Below are 7,725 nucleotides of genomic sequence, written 5' to 3'. Positions count from 1 at the left end.
CCTCCTTGGACTCTTTTTTTACCCTGGGGCTGAGCCTGGCCTGAAACCTAGACCTTCACCATCTCTGTTTTTCCAGTACCTGAGCCCAGATAGCAATGTCTTTCTTTGATAGATTCCTCCTCACAGTTTCAGAGAAGTGCTTTCTGGTATCCCCTCTTCTGAATGAGGTTTTGTCCTTTGTTGGGGGCCGAAGACAGTCCTTTATTGGACTCTGCCCCAATGTGTGCTGTTGCTCCTCCCCTTGGAAACTTGTCAATGACAGTTAACTCTGGTCTTCCCAGAAACAACTCTGCCCAACATGACCCTTCAGCAGCCATCTGTCCCCAAAACTACACTATGACAGACAGTATGGCATAGTGGGGAAGCCAAAAACTGTCTGGCTACAGGGTCTTCTTTCATGTTAAGTAGCATATGGTTGGTAGAGATGGCAGTAGGTGAAGAGAGAAACTTCAAAAGATTTTCATAGAACCAAACCTGTTAAAATTCAGGATGTGGGTGAACAAAGTTTCTCTAATGTTATCACAAGAACTGATAATAATGTGTTTCAATCTAATGAGAATACCAGGATATACAAATACTTCAATGAAAGAAAAAAGTAGCCCTTTGTGGCTTACTCTTTACTTTGGCATCAATTTGTAAAGGCTTTTATCTTCTACCCTATAATTTGTAGGGAATCTCTCACCATCTATTTTATAGCTGCAAGCAAGGCAGGACTACTTTGAGCTGTTCCTGAGACTTGTGTTGTGTGGGAGGCTATCTCCCACCTGGACATGGGGACTATGAGCAAATGGTTACCCTGATCTCTTTCTGTTTATTCTTTACTGATCTTAGTTGAACAGGTGTTCTATGATAGCAGGACCCAGGCAACCTTGTGACTCAAGGAGATTTGGGGGTCCCATCAGAAGTTATACTGATGACCAGAATCCATAGCAGAGTCCACTGAAGCCAGTAGCTATAGACACAGGAGGTGAGCATTGTCCCTGAGATGAACACACTCAAACAGCAATCTTACAAGCATGGTCAGAAGAGATTTCAGGAATACAGCTGAGCAGCCAAGTCCAGCAAAAGTTTAATCTGCTGAAGAGCTAGTGAAGTAATAAAGCAAGCAGCATAGCAGCTGATTCACCAGTCATATTGACTATGCCCCACAAAGATAAAGTCCACTTCCTAGTGGAAATATTCCTTGAAGAGCCAGATCAGCTGAGTTCATCCATTACCCATGCCATGCCCCTATCTTAAGCTTCGTGAAGGTTGAATAAAGGAAAAAAGGCTTTCAAGGCCAATAGTTTGGAGATGCCTTTTTGTCATATGTGTGGCTCCCTACCACTTTTAAAAATATTTTTTATTTCATTAAATATTTCCTAATTACAATTTTTTAAACTTTTAACTTTTGTTTTTGAGAAATTATAAATTCCCTCCCTCATCTCTTGAGGTAAGCAATATGACATTAATTTTACATGTGAAGGCAAAATATATTTCTATATTAGCCATGTTGCAAGAGAAAACACACACACACAAGAGTGAAAAAAGTTTGCTTCAATCTGCACTCAACGATTATCAGTTCTCTCTCTGGAGGTAGATAGCATTTTTTGTCATGAGTCCTTCATCATTGCTTTGGATAATTGCCTTCATCAGAGTAGCTAATTTTTTCATAATCAACTTTAAAATATTACTGTTACTATATACAATGTTCTCATGGTTCTACTCACTTCATATTGCATCAGTTTTTATAAGACTTCCCAGAGTTTTCTGAAACCATTCTGCTTGTCATTTCTTATAGCACAATCATATTTCATCACAATCATATACCATAATTTGTTTAGCCATTCATCAATGAATGGGCATCCTTTCAATTTCCAATTCTTTGCCCCAACAAAAAGAACTGCTATCAATATTTTTGTACAACTAAATCTTTGCTCCTTTTCTTTCATCTCTTCAAGATATAGACCTAGCAGTGACTTTTTCTATGTCAAAGGGTACACACAGTTTGATAGACCTTTTTAGCATAGTTCTATGTTATTCTTCAGAATGCTTGGACCAATTCACAGCTCCATCAACATTAGTGTACCTATTGTTCCACATCCCTTCTAGCATTTCTCGTTTTCCTTTTCTGTCATGTTAGCCAATCTGATAGTTGTGAGTTCGTATCTCAGAGTTGTTTTGATTTACATTTTCCTAATCAACAGTGACTTAGAGTATTTTTTATGTGACTACTGGTAACTTTGATTTCTTCTTCTGAAAACTGCCTATTCAAATCCTTTGACCATTTATTCATTGGAGAATGGCTCTTATTTTTATAAATTTTCTCAGTTCCCTATATATTTGAAAAATGAAGTAGTTATCAGAGAAAATCCTTTTTAATTCTCCTGACCCAGTTTCTTCTTTCCTTCTCATGTTCACTGCATTGATTTTCTTTGTGCAAAACTTTTTATTTTCATGTAATCAGAATAATCTATTTGACCTTCATGATCTTCTCTATTTCTTGTTTGGTCATAAACTATTTCATTATCCATAGTTCTGATAGGTACATTTTTCCACACTTTCTTAATTTACTTATGATATCACCCATTGTGTCTAAATCATATATATATATATATGTATATGGTGTGAGATGTTGGTTTATACCTAATTTTTGCCAAAGTGCTTTCTAGTTTTCCAAGCAATTTTTGTCAAATAGTGAGCTCCTGTCCCCAGGATTAGATTTTTTTAGTTTTTCAAATACTAGATTACTATGGTCCTTTATTGCTGTACCTAATCTATTTCACTGATCCAGTACTCTATTTCTTAGCCAGTACCAGATTGTTTTAATGATTATCAATTAGGAAAGCAGTTTGAAATCTGGTACTGCCAGACTTCCTTTCATCACATTTTAAAAATTTTATTTCTTTCTTGTTCTTGACTTTTTGTTCTTCCACATTATTTTTATTTTTTCTAGCTCTATAAAAGAATTATTTGATAGTTTGATTGGTATGGCAATGAATAAGTAAGTTAATTTAGGTCAAATTGTCTTTTTTTTTTTTTTTACTATATTGGCTCAGTCTACCCAGGAACAATTGTTTAAATTTGTCTTTCTTTGTTTGAAAAGTGTCTTGTAATTGTATTCATATAGACACTGATTTGATCTCAGCTAATAGGCTACCAAGCATTTTATATGGCCTGTAGTTAATTTAAATGGAATTTTTCTTTCTCTCACAAGCTACTGGATTTTCTTGGTAGTATACAAGAATGCTGATGATTTATATGAATTTGTTTTATATCCTGCCACTTTGGATTTTTTATTTGATTCCTTAGGATTTTCTAAGCATACCAATATACCATCTAAAAAGAGCAATACCTTTGTTTCCTCATTGTCTACTTTTATTCCTTCAATTTCTTTTTCTTGTCTTATACCTAGGGTTTCTAATGCAATATATATAATTTTTTTTTTGGTGAGGCAATTGGGGTTAAGTGACTTGCCCAGGGTCACACAGCTAGTAAGTATTAAGTGTCTGAGGTCGGACTTGAACTCAGGTCCTCCTGACTCCAGGGCCAGTGCTCTATCCACTGCACCACCTAGCTGTCCCTCTAATGCAATATTAATGAATAGTGTTGATAATGGAAATCCTTGCTTCACCCCTGATCTTTAGTTTCTAGTTTGTCTCATTACAGATAATATTGACTCTTGATTTTAGATAGATATTACTTATCATTTTAACAAAGACCTATTCACAAATGAATGTCCATCAATTGGGCAATGGCTTAATGAGCTTTGGTATATGATTGTAATGGAATTTTATTGTTCTATAAGAAATGACAAGCAGGATGATTTCAGAAAAGCCTAGAAAGACTTATATGAATTGATGTATAGTGAAGTAAGCAGGACCAGGTTAGAAAGTTGTGCACAGTGACAGCAATATCATTCAGTGAAGAATTGTAAATGACTTAACTATTCCCAACAATACAATGATCTTAGACAATCCCAAAAGACTGATGATGAAGCACACTATCCACCTCCAAAGAATGAACTGATATTGATTGAACACAGACTGAATTCAGCATGTCATTTTTCACTTTATTTTGTATTAAATGACTAGTATGGTAATGTTTTACATAACTGCACATGTATAATACTATATCTGGTTGTTTACTGCCTCAAGGAGGGGGAAGGGTAACAAGGGAAGGAGGAATAGAATTTGGAACCCCAAAATTTAAATTAAAATATTTATTATAAAATAGGTCCATTTGTTGTTATACTTCCTCATGTTTTTAATAGTAATAAATGTTGTGTTTTGTCAAAAAAAAAATTTCTGCACCTATTGATGTAATTGTATTTTGTGGATTTTCTTATTGATGAGGTCAATTATAGGGATAGTTTTCCTAATATTGCACCAGTCCTACATTCCTAGTATAGATCCCACTTGATCATTGTATGTGATCTTTGTGATGTATGGCTATAATCCTTTGCTAGTAATTTATTTAAAAATTTCCACAAATATTCATTAGGTAAATTGGTTTACAGTTTTCTTTCTCTGTGCTTTCCCTGGTTTAGGTAACAAAACTACAATTGTTTCATAAAAGGAATTTACTAGGACTTCTTTTTTACTTATTTTTTCAAGTAGTTTATGTAGTATTGGGATTAACTCTTTCTTAAATGTTTGCTAGAAATCACTTGTAAAATCATCTAGTCCAGAGCACTTTTTCTTAGAGAACTCATTTATGACTTGTTCAATTTCTTTTCCTAAGAAAGGGTTATTTCAATATTTGGTTTGCTCTTCTGTCAATCTGGGAAATTTATATTTTCATAAATATTCATCCATTTTTTAAAAATTGTTATTTATTGGGCATATAATTGGGTAAAATAGCTTCTTATAATCACTTTAATTTCATTTTCATTGGTGGTGCATGTATGCTTTTAATTTTTTTATACTGGCAACTTGGTTTCCTTCTTTCTTTATATCAAATACCAAGAGTTTGTCTATTTTATTGTTTTCTTTTATATATAAAACTGCTACTAGTTTTATTTATTAGTTCATTCGGTTTTTTAAACTTTCAATTATGCTCATTTTTTTTTATTTTTAGGATTACCATTTTGGTATTTAATGGGTGATTCTTAATTTGTTCTTTTTCCTATTTTCTTTTCATTGCAATCCCCCAATGCATCAATCTGCTCTTCCTCTCTTATTAATCTAAACATTTAGAGATCTATATTTTCCCCTAAGTAATGCTATGTTTGTATTCCACAAATTTTGGGATGTTGCCTCACTGCTGTCATTCTCTTTAATGAAATTATTGTTTCTATGATTTGTTCTTTGACCCATTCATTCTTTAGAATTTTATTATATTATTCCTAATTAATTGTTAATCTATGCTTCCATAGCCCTTTATTAAATTTAATTTTTATTTTGTTATGGTTTTAGAAATGTTCATTTAATTTTCCTGCTTTTCTGCATTTCTTTATGAGTTTTTATACCCTAACACATGGTTAAATTTTATGAAGGTTGTGAGAAAATTATTACCAGGGACCCTGGCTGACTTTTTTTTAAGGTCACCCCAGCATCAGGAAGTTACCTCACAAAGCCTTGTTCCCTGCAGAGGATCTGAACTCTGACCTCAGCATGTTCTATTCATGGACCACCTTCAAGTCATGTCAATCAATGGACTTGAATGTTATCAGCCAATTAGCTTGTAGCAGTGTGTGGGGGGCCATCTCTCTTCCAGACACACAGGGAGCTTCTGCTCCGACAGGGACAGGAACTTCCTCTTTTTGGCCTAAGACTTGTAGGTAAAGGCGGCTCTTTTTCTCTTCCCTCTCCCATAGATCCTAGCTAGGCTTTCCTATCTTTCAGAGGCACATGTTCTCTCTTTACTAATATCTAATATACTTTAATAAATGCTTAATGCCCAGACTGGTGCAGTAGCCTCTAATTTCTAAGTAACAAATATATTAAAAACCCCAGCTAATTTTCCCTACACTAGGGACAGTAAATAGGTGACCACATTAAACTTTATATGTCACAAGGTGTAATGTCTAGCTGAGAAAAAGGATATTCCTTTCTTATCTAATTCAATTTTCTCCATAGGTCTATCATATCTAATGTTTTCAAGATTCTATTTATCTCCTTAAATTATTTCTTATTTATTTTATGGTTAGATTTTTGAAGTTCTGGGGCAGCTAGGTGGTGCAGTGGATAGAGCACTGGCCCTGGAGTACCTGAGTTCAAATCCGGCCTCAGACATTTGACACTTACTAGCTGTGTGACCCTGGGCAAATTACTTAACCCCAATTGCCTCAAAAAAAAAAAAGACATAGATTTTTGAAGTTCTGAGAGGGGAAAGTTGAGGTCCCCCACTAGTATATTTTTACTATTTCCTCCTGTAATCCATGTAAGTTTGAGGGTTGGGTTTTTTCTTTTAAGAATTTGGATGCTTTGGCATTTGGTGCATATATATATATATATATATATATATATTTGGTACTGATATTATTCCATTATCTATAGTGCCTTTTAGAAAGATGTAGTTTCCCTTTATTTCTTATTAAATCTCTTTTTGGTTTTGCTTTGTTTGAGATTATTATTGTTATCCCTATGTCTTGTGTTTTATTAAAGCATAAAATCTTCTGCTCCAGCCTCTTATTTTGACTCTGTGTCTTTCAGTTTCCACTGTGTTTCTTATAAAATACATATTGTTGGATTTTGGTTTCTAATCCATTCTGCTGTCCATTTCTGGTTTTTGGGTGAATTCTTCCCATTCACATTCAAAGTAATGATTACTGTGTACTTCCCTCTATCTTATTGTCTCTTATTTATACTTCTCTCTGTCTTTTCATCTTATCCTTCCTCTAAGGTCTTTTTTGCTTCTCATCACTGCCTTCCTTTGTGTACCCTTCCTTTTATCACTTTCCCTTTCTCTTCTTCCTTTTCCCTCCTCCTTCCCTGTGGGATGAGATAGATTTCTATACCCAACTGACTGTATACATAGGGAGATAGCTAGCCATAGATATCTAGATATAGGTAGATATAGATGAGTTCATCTTCTCTATTCTCTCTACTCTGAGGGCTCCTCTTTCTGTTAGTGGAGCAGTGACAGTTTTGCCAACAAATGTCATTTGAATGTTTACTATTTGCTCAGGACTCTGGTAAGACCTGGGGATACAAAGAAAAACAAAAACAGGCCCTACCTTCAAGGAGCTTACATTCTGAGGGAGGAAGATAGCAAGTATAAAAAAATAAGTGCATAGGAGGTAATCTTTGAGGAGAAAACTCTGGTACCTGGAGGGATAGGGTGAAGGAGATACCTGAAAGGTCTCCCACAGGAGGTGGTGTTTGACACTAGTCTTAAAGGAAGCCATGGATTCCAAAAGGGAGATGTGAAGAAGGAAAGAGCATTCTGGGCTTGGAGGCCAGTTGGTGTTCCTGGAACTGCAGTGGGTCAAGACATCTGGCTCACAGAGCAGGTGGCAAGGGAGGAATGTTTTAGACAGGAAAGGTGAGGAAGAGACAAGGTTTTAAGAGCTTTAAATGTCACATAAAGGATTTAAATTAATAACAGCTAATATTTTCATAACACTTTAACTTTTGTAAAAAAAAAAAACTTTACATATGCAGGGGGCAGAGAACAGACTGTTCAATGAAGCCTCATCCTTGGACCATTCTGCTTATCTCCATGGAGACTTGGTAAGCCTGCTTCCACAAGTGTCTGGGGGGAGGGGCAGATGCCCTTATTTAGAACACCTGCATTTTTTTT

The sequence above is a fragment of the Dromiciops gliroides genome, chromosome 4 (genome assembly GCF_019393635.1).
Source record: "Dromiciops gliroides isolate mDroGli1 chromosome 4, mDroGli1.pri, whole genome shotgun sequence".
NCBI classification, from domain to species: Eukaryota; Metazoa; Chordata; class Mammalia; order Microbiotheria; family Microbiotheriidae; genus Dromiciops; species Dromiciops gliroides.
This window is presented reverse-complemented; position numbering follows the sequence as displayed.